This window comes from Lagenorhynchus albirostris, chromosome 3 (genome assembly GCF_949774975.1).
Source record: "Lagenorhynchus albirostris chromosome 3, mLagAlb1.1, whole genome shotgun sequence".
Classification (NCBI taxonomy): Eukaryota; Metazoa; Chordata; class Mammalia; order Artiodactyla; family Delphinidae; genus Lagenorhynchus; species Lagenorhynchus albirostris.
The window spans coordinates 6,421,159-6,434,666 of record NC_083097.1 but is presented as its reverse complement, the minus strand read 5'-3'; the positions used below and the strand labels follow the sequence as shown (position 1 = coordinate 6,434,666).

General features: G+C 41.8%; 1 protein-coding gene across 1 annotated transcript in view; it reads right to left on the bottom strand.

Moving 5' to 3' along the window:
• Window positions 1-13,508, bottom strand: part of ADCY2 (adenylate cyclase 2) — a 434,114-nt gene that overhangs the window by 37,180 nt on the left and 383,426 nt on the right. The window lies entirely within an intron of this gene.

Sequence of the window (13,508 nt, the reverse complement as noted above, 5' to 3'; positions counted from 1 at the left end):
ATCTCTAGTGCTTGTCTACATTCTACACCAACCAAACACACACACACACACACACACACACACACACACACACTTCAAATATATTTGCAAGCCCAGATTGCATCAAAAGAAAGCAAAATAATCCTTATTTCAAGAGCTCTGTAAAAGAAAAAAATCTTCCAAATGAATATAGATTTCTTACTTTATACCAAACTCTAGCGAATATAAAATGAATAGCAGAATATTAATAATATTTTCTTTATATTTCTGGGATCAATATGGATAACTGGATATATGACTTGTATTTTTTAGTAATTATTTGCAGAATGAGACAGTATGCTAGAAATTAATAATCACGGGAGATATAAAAATGAAGTAGGGAACTTTATTTCTATAAGCTACTCTGACATATGAATAATATACTTTCATATAACTTTCTGGCAGGCCCTCCTTACTCCTCCTTTCATGGGGTTTTGTATCACAAAGACATAAGACAGATGGAAACCCTTGGCCCACTGCCCCACCAAGCTCTCGCTGTGCTGGCTGGGCCCTGCATCCTCACCATGACCTTCTAGGCAATGACCACCCACACATCCTAGTTGGCAGGTGTGGTGGTCAATTTTACGTGTCAACTTAAAGGTTCTGATTTTGGTTCTTGTACAGCATACAAGGAGAAATAGACTTGATTCCCCAGGGTAATCCTGCAGAGCTGACAAATGATTATTTCACACCTATAACTGTAAATGAGACTTGAGAAGTTGATTATGCTTGGCTGCCATGTCACATAAGCAGCATAGCTTGTATTTAATCAAGTATAAATATCAAGTCATCAGTTTCTGCTTGGGAGTTGAATATGCTTTGAGATTTTCCTGTTTCTCCATAGAAGGTTCGAGGACTGAGGAGATAATAAGAGAAATGGATAAAGAACTAAAGAGCGCAGCTGGGCTTTGGAGTAAGTAACCCTGGTTGGAATCATGACTCCCCTGCTCTAGTGAGCTTGGGGCCTAGGATAAGCCCCTCCAAACCTCACTGTCCCCATCAGCCAAAGGGGGTGCCAGTGCCCATCTTACTGGCTGTCTTGGTCACTAGGTCAAATACTTATGTACCTGGCATAGAGCCTGACATACAGGAAGCGCTTCATAGATGGTACTCATGATTTTTCGTATTAACTGCACAGTGATAAACAAGAGGATGGAGCGAGGAAGGTAGAGAAAAAGATAAGAAAATGCAGGTTGGTGGATTTCATTAACAGAATGACAGATCCATGTGCAAAAGAAGGGCAGATTCCTGCGGAAATGAGCAGAGAGAATCTCCAGTCCCAGTGGCTGAAGGGCTTAGGACCTCAGAGAACTCTCCAGAAAGGCTATGCTTGTACTCAGGGCTCTTTCCTCCTACCAAGCCAACTGTGGCTGGAAAAAATCTGAGCTCAACAGCCATAAGGAGGTTACCAGTTTCTCTCTGGGAATGAAGTGAGCTGACAAGTGTCACTTTCCTGTCTCAGTAGTGATTTTAAGAAATGAAGTTCCTTTTTGAGCCCATGGCAGCTGTGTCTAATAGCACAGTTGAAGTCACTGCAGGGAGCAGATGTTTATAAGCAGTGCAAACTCCAGTTGACTTTTAGGGACTTTTTTTGGCCGCACCATGTGCGGCATGTAGGATCTTAGTTCCCCGACTAGGGATCAAACCCATGCCCCCTGCAGTGGAAGCACGGAGTCTTAACCACTGGACCTCCGGGGGGAGTCCCCAGTGACTTTTAAACTCATTTCCCCCCATACTGACTACACTGACAGGATATTGACCAGTTAATAAAACTGGTACAGGGAATTCTCTGGCAGTCCAGTGGTTAAGACTCCGAGCCTTCCCTGCCAGGGCCCGGGTTCGATCCTTGGTTGGGGAACTAAGATCTCACAAGCTGCACGGCATAGCTAAAAAAAAAAAAAAAAAAAAAAAAAGTGGTACAACATAGACAACAGCGCGTAAGAAGCTGGTGCAGGCTGTTTTTAATTTTCATGTTGTTTCGTGAACATCCTATTACTTTACCATTCCAGGAGTCCTAGAAAACTGCTATGACATCCCTCCCTTTTACCCATCACCCTATAAATGTAAACTGAGAGTAAAATGTTAACTCCAAGGTCAGGATCTTACAGTAGCTTCATCAATGCAACCAATCAGAACTCAGGTCCCACGTGCATCCCCAGGTAAGGGACCAGATGCCCCAAATATACAAAGCCATCTCCCGTCCCTCTCCCTAATGGAGAGTGGGAGGTAAGACCCTCTTTATGCAGTTCAGGTGCTGGCTGAGTTTTCAGATAATCACACAGAAAATACATGCAAGCAACGTAGAGGGAAAAATACTTTTCTGGGACTCCTCACGCTAACACATTTAAACATAGGTTAGGGGTGGAAATGACCTCTACCTATCTGCCAGTTCTTGAGCCTTAGTGAGGAATAGTGGTGGGTGGAGGTGGGGACTTGGGGGAAGCAAGACTAGGAACGGCTCTCATTGCTGGACCGGGCAGTGCACTGCAAAGTACAGAACTAAACGGACCTCAGAAATAATGACGCACAACACAGCCTGTAGGATAGACTTGGGTACCAGTCCACAGATGCCTTTTGTCCTTCTGACGTTCTCTGTCAACTAGGGAGAACTGTAACCTGCTGTCTTCACTTTCATTTAGATTTCTCAAAAACTTCTTTTATTCATCCAGCCCCAAAGAACGGCTGATTCCAATTGGAGTCCATCTCTCCCACGTGGGCCCCTCACAGGCCATGGCTGGTGGGCTCCTGAAGCTTGAAGGATGAATTTCTCCATCCACAGATCCATTCCTGGGTTCCTTGCTCTTTGTGTGTATGCAAGAGAGGCTGGGAGGAAAAGGAGTGGGTGGTATGGGGGGGACATCGGGACAGAGAGAATAAAATTCCAAGATGTCTTCTGGCGGAGTCTAGTCAGTTGTGTTGATCATATCAGTTTCCCAGGACTTTTTTTTTTTTTTTTGAAGTGTGGTTGATTTGCAATGCTGTGTTGGTTTCAGGTGCACAGTAAAATGATTCAGTTATACGTATATATATATTTTTTCTCAATCTTTTCCATTATATGTTACACAAGATACTTTGCTATATAGTAGGACCTTGTTGTTTATTTTATATACAGTAGTTTGTATCTGCTAATTCCAAACTCCTAACTCCCAGGACTGCTGAAACAAAGTGCCACAAACTGGGTGGCTTAAAACAAGAGAAATTTATCAGCTCATAGTTCTGGAGGCCAGAAGTCTGAAATCAAGGTGCCGGCAGGGCTGTGCTCCCTCTGAAACCTGCAGAGAAATCCTTCCTTGCCCCGTCCTGGCTTTGGTGGTCGGCTGGCCACTGTATCACTCCAATGTCTGTCTTCATCATCACGTGGTGCCCGCTCCCCTCCCCCCCACGTGTCTCTGTCTCCACATGGCCATCTTCTTACAAGGACACCAGTCATATTGGATCAGGGCCCACCCCACTCCAGCAGGACTTGATCTGAACTAATTACATGTGCAATGACCCTATTTCCAAATAAGGTCACATTCTCAGCTACTGGGGCTTAGGACCTCAGCATGTCTTCTTTTAAGTGACACAACTGACACATTAACAATTGTATCAGCCATTATATAAAACTGACAGCAACTTAGTCTGAGGTCTCTCTCTCTCTCTCCCTTCCCTTTAAGTTTTAGGGATGAAATCCACTTTGGACTTTCACATGTTAGGGCTGTGCTATCACTCTGTTATGAAGTACAGAAGACAGAGCTAATATAACTGAGAAGGTTTCTAACTATGATTTTTAACTTGACAATTTTAGCCAAAATGTGACCAGATAGGCTATTTTTTAATACTTAAAAATGGGTTCTGGAAACACAGACACCCAAATGTGCCTGTAGCCACACACTCATTTACAGCTGACCCTCACCCTGAGGCTGTTAATGGAGCAATCATTCTGGCCCTCAAGTTTCCAGAGTCCAAGAGAACAAAGAAACCTAACAAATTGGGCAAAGGATATGGAATTGCTTGGTGAACCAGTCTCTAACCTAAAGGTTAACAGCTCCGTGACATAAAAATGACATTTTCATTGCTTTCAGGAGAGGATGCAGTCCAGGCATGTATACACAAACATAATTACATTTCAAAACATTCTATTTTCTAGGTGACATAAGCCTCTATTTACTAAGAAGAAAAGTACCTCAAGAAACCTAGTTTCCATTGTGTTGGTAACAATATACGAACTGAGTAAAATCAGATCTTCCCAGGTCATTCACTGGGATCAAAAGTAGTCTGACCTCTGGGACCCTGACCCCCTGAGGCCCACGTTTCATAAAGAAAAGTCCCACAAAGAGACAATGGCTACTTCCCTCCCTCTTAACGTGAGACCCTGTTGCTCTGCCGCTGATGAAATCTGTTTACTTCTGGCTGTCCCCGTGAGTAAGTTAGGAAACGCCTGGCTTTGCCGACAAGGAACCTCTGAATCCTCAGGCATCTTCAATGTCAAGCGATGCAAAAAGCTCAAGTTTTGGCCAACTTGATGCTGCTGCAAGATGAATCTGCTGTACCTTGCTCAGCACAGGACCAAGACCTCAACTACAACGTCAGAAGACGACTCAGTCCGAATAAAACAAAAATACCCCAGAAAGGAAACGCTGGGGTTAAAATGCAAAGGGAACAATAAAGACAGCCAACTGCCCTGTCAGGAAATCTTTCTCTAAGTCTGGCTGGAGAAAGGGCAAGGGATTGCTGAGATGCACGTGTTAGTACCACTTTCCTGATATTTCCTCCTGGCCTTTCAGTTGAGTGGCATACAGCATCCTGCTGACCTCTGCTTCCAAGCTCTCCTCTCCTCCAGGTCACCAGTGCAGTGGCTGGGTCCTGGCCAGGTGATGCTGGCTGGTGATGAAGTGTGAGGATGACAGCTCAGCCAAAATTCCTGTATTCCACTGCTCAGACTCAGCAGCCATCCAAACAAACTTATTTTCTGATGGCTGACCCGGTTGTTTGCAATGGCCACCAGAGCTGTTGTCAGACAGGAGAGTTCTAAAACAGCTCAGTCATTTAAAAAATACACCATTCCTTTCCGATGATTGGAGATGCACCATTAATAAGTTTTCTTGACCAACTGAGTCAGGGGTGGGAATGACCTCTGCAGACAGTTTGTGTCTTTTGACATATTTTTCAGTTATTTTCTTTCCAGTTCTATTTAGACATAATTGACATATAAACTGTATAAGTTTAAGGTGTACAATGTGCTGATTTGATACACTTATATGTTGGGAAATGATTATCACTATAGCATTAGCTAACATCCTCATCACCTCACATAATTACCATCTCCTTTTTGTGGTGAGAACATTTGAGATCTACTCTTTTAGCAACTTTCAAGCATGTAATACCGTATTGTTAGCTCTAGTCACCACGCTGTACCTTAGATCACCAGAACGTATTCATCTTATAACAGGAAGCTTGTGCCTTTTGACCAACATCTCCCCACTTCTCCCACCTTTCCCCAGCCCTGGGTAACCACCGTTCTACTCTCTGTTTCTGTGAGTTCAGCTTTCTTAGATTTCACATATAAGTGACATCATACAGTATTTGTCTGTCTCTGGCTGGCTTATTTCACTCAGCATGATGCCCTCAGGGTCCATTCATGTTGTTGCAAGTGGCAGGATTTCCTTTTTTCTCATGGTTGAGAAAATAATATCCCGTTATTCCTTTTTCTCCACAACCTTGCCAAAACTTGTCATCTCTTGTCTTTTTGATAATAGCCATTCTACGGAGTGTGCAACATTTTACTGTGGTCTTGATACACACTTCCCCAATTATTAATAATATTGAACATTTTTTCAGGTCCTGTTGACCATTTGTATGTCTTCTTTGGAAAATGTCTATTCAGTTCCTCTGCCTACTTTTAAATTGATTATTTTTTTTATGTTGAGTTGTATGAGTTCTTTATGTATTTTGGATATTAGCCCATTATCAGATATATTATTGGCAAGTAGTTTCTCCCATTCTGTAGGTTGCTTTTTCATTTCGTTGATGGTTTCTCTTGCCATTCAGAAGTTTTTTAGCTTGATGTAGTTCCACTCACTTATTTTTGCTTTTGTTGTTTGTGCTTTTGGTGACATATCCAAAAAAATCATTGCTAAGATCAATGTCAAGGAGTTTTTTCCCCTATGTTTTTTTTCTAGGAGTTTGAAGGTTTCAGGTCTCTTATCCATTTCAAATTAATGTTTGTTAGTGGTGTAAGATAGGGGTCCAATCTCATTCTTCTGCATGTGGTATTTAATTTTCCCAATACCATTTATTGAAGAGACTATCCTTTACTTATTGAGTATCATTGGCTCCCTTGTCAAATATTAGTTTACCACATATGCAAGGGGTTATCTGGGCTCTGTATCCTGTTCCACTTGTCTATGTGTCAATTTTTTTTTGCCAGTACCATATGGTTTTAATTACTGTAGCTTTGCAGTGTAGTTTGAAATCAGGAGTGTGATGCCCCCAGCTTTATGCTTCTTTCTCAGGATTACTTTGGTTATTCAGGGTCTTTTGTGGTTCTATACAAATTTTAGAATTGTTTGTTCTATTTCTGTGAAAACTGCTAATGGAATTTTGATGGGAATTGCATTGAATCTATAGATGGCTTTAGGTAGTATGAACATTTTAACAATATTCTTCTGATCCATGAACATGGGATTTCTTTCCATTTTCTTGTGTCTTCTTCAGTTACTTTCATCAAAGTCTTATGGTTTTCAGTGTACAGATCTTTCACCTGCTTGGTGTAATTTATTCCTAAATATTTTCTTGTTTTTGATGCCATTGTGAATGGGATTGTTTTCTTTATTTCTTTATCAGATAATTCATTGTTAGTGTATAGAAACACAACTGATTTCTGTATGTTGATTCTGTATGCTGTGACTTAATTGAATTTTTTGATTAGTTCTAGCAATTTTTTTTTGGTGGAGCCTTTAGGGTTCTCTATGTATAAGATCATATCATCTGCAAACAAAGACAAGTTTTCATCTTCCTTCTAATTGTATGCCTTTCATTTCTTTTGCTTGCCTGATTTCTCTGGGTAAGACTTCCAGTACTATGTTGAATAAAAGTGGCAAGAGAGGCACCCTTTTCTTGTCTTGATTTTAGAGGAAAAGCTTTCAGCCTTTTATTATTGAGTATGATATTAGCTATGCACTTGTTATATGGCAACTTTATCATGCTGAGGTGTGTTCCTTCTATACCCAATTTGTTGAAAGTTTTTATCATGAGAAGATGTATTTCATCAAATGCTTTTCCTGCATTTATTGAGATAAGAGATCATATGATTTTTATCTTTCATTCTATTAATGTGGTGTATCACACTTATTAGTTCGCATGTGTTGAACCATCCTTGTATCTCAGGGATAGATCCCGTTTGATCATTGTGCATGATCATTTTAATATGCTGTTCAAGTTGGCTTGCTAATATTTTGTTCAGAATTTTTGCATCTGTATTTATCAGGAATATTAGTCTGTGTTTTTTTTTTGTTGTTGTTATTTGTTGTTTTTTTCTTTTAGTGTCCCTATCAGGCTTTGATATCAGGGTAATGCTGGCCTCATAAAGTGAGTTTGGAAGTGTTTCCTCCTCTTCAATTTTGGGAAAAGTTTGAGAAATATTGGGATTAATTTTTCTTTAAATGTTTGGTAGAATTCACTAGTGAAATCATATGGTCCTGAGCTTCTCTTTGTTGGAGATTTTGATTACTGATTCAATCTCCTTCCTCATTATTGGTCTGTTAGGACTTTCTATTTCTTCATCATTCAGTCTTGGTAGGTTGTATATTTCCAAGAAGTTATCCATTTCTTCTCTGTAGTCCAATTTGTTGGTGTATAATTTTCATAGTAGTCTCTTATGGTCCTTTGAATTTGGGTAGTATCAACTGCAATGTCTTCTATTTCATTTCTAATTTTATTTATTCCAGTCCTCTCTCTTTTTTCCCTATGGCTAGTCTACCTAAAGGTTTGTTTATTTTGTTTATCTTTTCAAAAAGCAGCTCGTAGCTTCACTGATCTTTTCTATTGTCTTCTTAGTTTGTATTTCATTAATTTCTGCTCTGATCTTTGTTATTTCCTTCCTTCTTCTAACTTTGGGCTTAGTTTGTTCTTCTTTTTCTATTTCTCTGAGGTGTAATGTTAGGGTTTTTATTTGAGATCTTTCTTTTTCTTAATGTAGGCATTTGTAATTATAAACTTCCCTTTAAAAACTGCTTTTGCAGCATACTATAGGTTCTGGTACCTTGTGTTTCCATTTTCATTTGTTTCAAGTTATATTTTGTTTTTCCTTTTGTATTCTTCTTTGACCATTGATTGTTTAGGAGTACGTGGTTTAATTTCTATATATTTGTGAAATTCCCAGTTTTCCTACTGTTACTGATTTCTAGTTTCATACCATTGTGATTGGAAAAGATACATGGTATAATTTCAACCTTAATTTTGCTAAGACATGTTTTATGACCTAACATATGATCTATTCTGGAATGTTCCATGTGTGCTTGTGAAGAATGTATTCTGTTGCTGTTAGATGGAGTGTTCCAAATATGTCTATTAGGTTCATTTGACCTAACAGTTTAGTTCAAGTCCAATGTTTCCTATTTGGCTTTCTGTCTGGATGATCTATTGTTGAATGTGATGTATTGATGTTCTCTACTATTATTCCATTGTCATCTATTTCTCCTATCATATCTACTAGCATTTGCTTAATTTATTTAGGTGTTCTGATGTTGGATGCATATATATTTATGATTTTTATATCTTCTAGATGAATTGACCCCTTTGTCAATACATAATGACTTTCTTTGTTTTTTGTTACTGTTTTTGGATGAAAGTGTATTTATCGGATATAAGTATAGCTACCCTTACTCTCTTTTTGTTTCCACTTGCATGGAATATCTTTTTCTATTCCTTTACTTTGATCCTATGTGTGTCCTTAAAGCTGAGGTGAGTTCCTTGTAGGCAGCATATAGTTGGATCTTGTTTTTTTATCTGTATAGCCACTCTATGCCTTTTAAATGGACAATTCAATCCATTTACACTTAGAGTAAAATTGATAGGTAAGGGCTTAATAATGAATTGTTTTCTAGCTGTTTTTTAGTTCCTTTGTTCCTTTCTTCCTTGATTTCATGTTCCGTAAAGTTTTGCATTGCTGTCTTCGTATGTGAAGTAGCACTCACTTCCTGCACCCTTTACTAACTGTCTTCAGGGCATAAATATCTTCCTCCAGCCCTGCTAGTGCTTCTGAGGCTTTCGGGATCTTCTGTGGATACATCTCTCCACCTTTCTTGCTCCCTCTTATGACAGAATTCTAAGCTTGTATGCCTCCTCTCCATCCTACAATGCACCAGGCTGACTGCTGACAGTCTTCCTTTTGTTTTCCCAAACAAAACTCACTAAAGCTCAAGTTTGTGGTCTCTCTCTGGCCCTCAGATTTCAGTCAGCTTTCTGTGCATGGCCACTAGCCGTTGGTCCAAGCTCCCTCTCGATGCTGCCATCGGGAGGGAATATGCACAGGGAGCTGGCCACAGGGTAGGGGTGTGCATGAGGCATGTGGAACAATGAGGGTGCCCGTGAGCCAGCTGGGGAGATCTGTGGGTGAAGTGTTCCCAGCGGCTTGTGGGTGGGCTTCTTGGCAAAGGCAGTAATGCAGTTAGTAGCATCTGTGTTCTCTTAAAGCCCTCTGAGAGTCCTATCTGCTCCTCTCCCAGCTTGGTAGCATCCTGCACAGCTGGGAAGCCGGGTGCTCACAGGAGAAGTCATAGAGTGAGAACATCTCTCTTGGACTTAAGCTGTGCCGTCTTGGGGGAGGGGTGGTGTGGACAGAGTCAGACTGTGTCTCTTACCCACTTCAGCTTGTCCAAACTCATGTTTTTTTCTCCAATGGTGTGCTAGAACTTCTCCTCTGAAAACCTGGAATTCTGCAAAGTCTCTCTCTTCCATGGGTCACTGGCTAAGACTGTTTTCCAGGGGGCTCCGTGGCCAAGAGCTGCTGAAGCTGGATTACATGTCACTGCAGGGTCCACAGCCAGGATCAAGGTCTGTATGCCTACTGTCCAACACATGGGTGGACGAGACTCCTTCTGGATCCTATATGGTGCTGGGTCCCACAGCTCCTACAAAGGCACTTTTCTCCAAGGATAGATTACAAATTATTGTTGGGGACAAACATAAGGGATGTCTTATTCTGCCATGATGTTGACAACACTCCTCCCCTATCTTTTTGGATCTCCACACTTCTTCAAGACCTTTCCAATATCACATTCAACTCTGGGTCACTTAACCAGCTTCCAGCCAACAGGTTCACTCATTCCCTAGGTAGACTATAGGAACTTAACCTGCAAGTCTCCTTTTGGCCTTCTTGTGAGACACAATTTTCTAACAGGAGATTTTGTAAATTCTTGAGAGCACAGACTATATTTTATTCATCTCTATGTGCTTGGACTCCAGCAGTCAGGCCTGGAATACACAGGGTATTCAATGAAACTGTGCTGTGAAGACAAAGGAATGAGTGGGCAAATAACTGTGTTGGTTTGAAATCTAAGGGGTTTCATTTATAGACACTTTTCCTCCTGTGGCTGGACACAGATGCACTGAAATCCTATGCAATCTTCCAAAGAAGGTGACCCAGTGTCATCCAAGGACAGATGGATCAAAGTCTCATGCTGTTTCCGAGTTATTCACAAATGCTAAGGACTGCAAACATTCTGGGACTGCAAACGACTACCATAATAAGGGATAAGCTCATGTTTAAGAAAGAGCCCTGGAGGCAGCTGCAGGTCAGGAGAAATGATAAAAGTGGGGCTGGAGAGGTAGTGCTGGCCTTTTGCTATGGAGAAAAGATGCACCCTGATTAATGCAGTCATGGTTTCATCCTTTGGAGAAGAGTGATTTTAAATGGGAAGCAGTTGGTGCATCTGATATCGTGGGTCTGTGCACTGGGCTTTAGCCTCATACATTGGAGAGCTGATGATAAGAAGTACGTATCCTATCTAGTCTGGGGGTCCAGGCCCTCTGAAGTCTCCTTCTTCAGCTCATTCGAAAATCAAACAAAACAAAAAACAGCCTAAAAACTGAGTATCTTCCTACAAGTGGGTCAAAATCACAGGGCATTTTCTTTTTTAGGTTAGATAACAAAGGAGCTCACTAATGGTTGCTTTTTATAGAAGAAAAGAAAGATTGGTAGAATTCGAGCAGCCCTAGGACACCTTTTTTTGTTGTTCTTGTTAACTTAGGCAATTCAGATTACTGACCTCCTTGCTCTACCTCCCAGCTCTGCTACTAGTGGTGTCAGCTATAGAGAAACAAACGTGTGTATTCCATACTTTCTGGAGATGGCACTGCAGAGGAGGAGGGGAATTAGGAAGGGGAAGAGAAACTGAGATATTAAATTTGAAAGTAATTTAAAATCTTTTCAGTATGAACTTGGATATATTATGGGTTTGACTACAGATTTGGAATACGGTTTTCATTTAAAAGAGGAGACTTTAAAGAAATGTCAGGTGTTCTTCCTCCCAGCTCCTGAACCCAGGCCCGTCTCCAACCTGTCTCGGCATGTCCACCTGACTCCTTTGAGCCGTTCAGAGGGGCAGTTTCTGGTAGTTGTGGCTTTTATGCTTTCAAAGAATTCCTTCAGTCCTGAGAACTGTTCCTGGCACCCCTGTGTGTGTTGCCCTCCGGTGACCTGTGGCAGTACGTACTTCAGGGCACCTACTGCTCACCTTGCTTTAGTCACTAATCGCTTTCTGGTTTGAAAGATGCAGTGGTTCCACCCTCCCTAGGAACACCTCTGGACCATCTCTCCCAGAGGTGCATGCACACTGCTCCTGCCTTCCTCCTGAGCATGATTAATGCTGCAGTTCTTCCTCCAGGCTTTCAGTGAGCTCATCATCAGTGGATCCCTAGTTGGGACACTGTCAAAATGTTACAATATGCTGAATTCTAGCCATTGGGTTTTCCATGAGACACAGAAAAAACAGAGAATGCAGAACCACGTTGAAGGTGCTTGACTCATGGCTCCATCGCTATGGAGCATCTCCATGGCTATCCTTGGTATGAAGCTGTTGCTAAGGTCAGGAAGTTAAAATTATGCAGACATTTCTACCAGCAATAATCCAGAGCTTCTGAATCATGCTGGGTACTCGATATAATTGCTGCTTACTTATACACTTTATATGCTGCCCAGAAAGTATTTATTTATTTATTTATTTTGCGGTACGCGGGCCTCTCACTCTTGCGGCCTCTCCGGTTGTGGAGCACAGGCTCCAGACGCGCAGGCTCAGCGGCCATGGCTCACGGGTCCAGCCGCTCCACGGCATGTGGGATCTTCCCGGACCGGGGCAGGAACCCGGGTCCCCTGCATCGGCAGGCGGACTCTCAACCACTGAGCCACCAGGGAAGCCCACACAGTATTTATTTTATTAGGCTACGTGCCCACACAGAGCTGGTTAATGTGCTGGACTCCTGGACTCCTCTGTTCAAGCTCTCCATCCTCCACACATCTTCGGAATAGAAAGCATATTTCTAGCTTTCAGGTGAATTAACATAATGGCTGGGTCCACGTGAAATGATAATATTCACCCTTTGATACTCTTCAGTTCTGCAAGGAAAAAACCTCGCAGGAAAGATCTGATAACGTCTTTCAGACTCTGTAACGAGCCTTTGTCAAGGGAAGGGAATGTGTCCTTGAAACAAAAACAGCTTCCAGCAATATCAATGGTTCATCACGATCACCATCACCATCACCTGTAAAGCATCCTCAGTGGCGCTGGCTGAGGGCTTTGGGAGTTGGTGTCATGGACCGGAATCGGGATCGTTGATTGATTGATTCAGCAAAGCATCTTGTACTCACAGATGATATGGAAGACTGTTGTAAATGCCAAAGAATCAGTACATGGATTTTCCTGGACCTCCTAAATATCAGACACTTCTGAGCTTTCTCCACCAAGAGGTGATAGATCACAGTTACATGATGGCAGGTGAAGTACAGGGACCTTGCTGGCCTCCATTCGTATGGATTTTTAATGGCACACCCTCTCAAGTGGACTATTTTTTTCTCCTGTAAAGTTGGCTTTCCGCACTCATGAATCTTACAGATTCGTATCCTTTTCTGAATTATTCATTGATCTGGAGTCTTTCTAGTGCATACTTTTGTTTTCTTTGCTGACTCTGCTGGCAAAAAACTCCCTGTTGGCTTGTCTGTGATCAATGTCAAATTTGGCTTGGAAAAGGCCCCTGAAACATGGTGAACTCACATATAGGACAACAACACAGTCCAAACTGTGTATTCAGAAGATGGCCCAGCAGTCCCCTGTAAACAGAGATGCTGAAACCAAGCAGGACCCTGTGGGGCTCCTGGGCACGGAAGCTTTTCTTTGTCCCCCATTTCTTGTTTGTAGGGAATAGACTCCAGCCTCTATGAACTTCCCTGAGCTCCAAAGGGCAGATTCGAACAGTTGCTAATCCAGGAAGGGAGGGGATGCAGAGACAAGGGA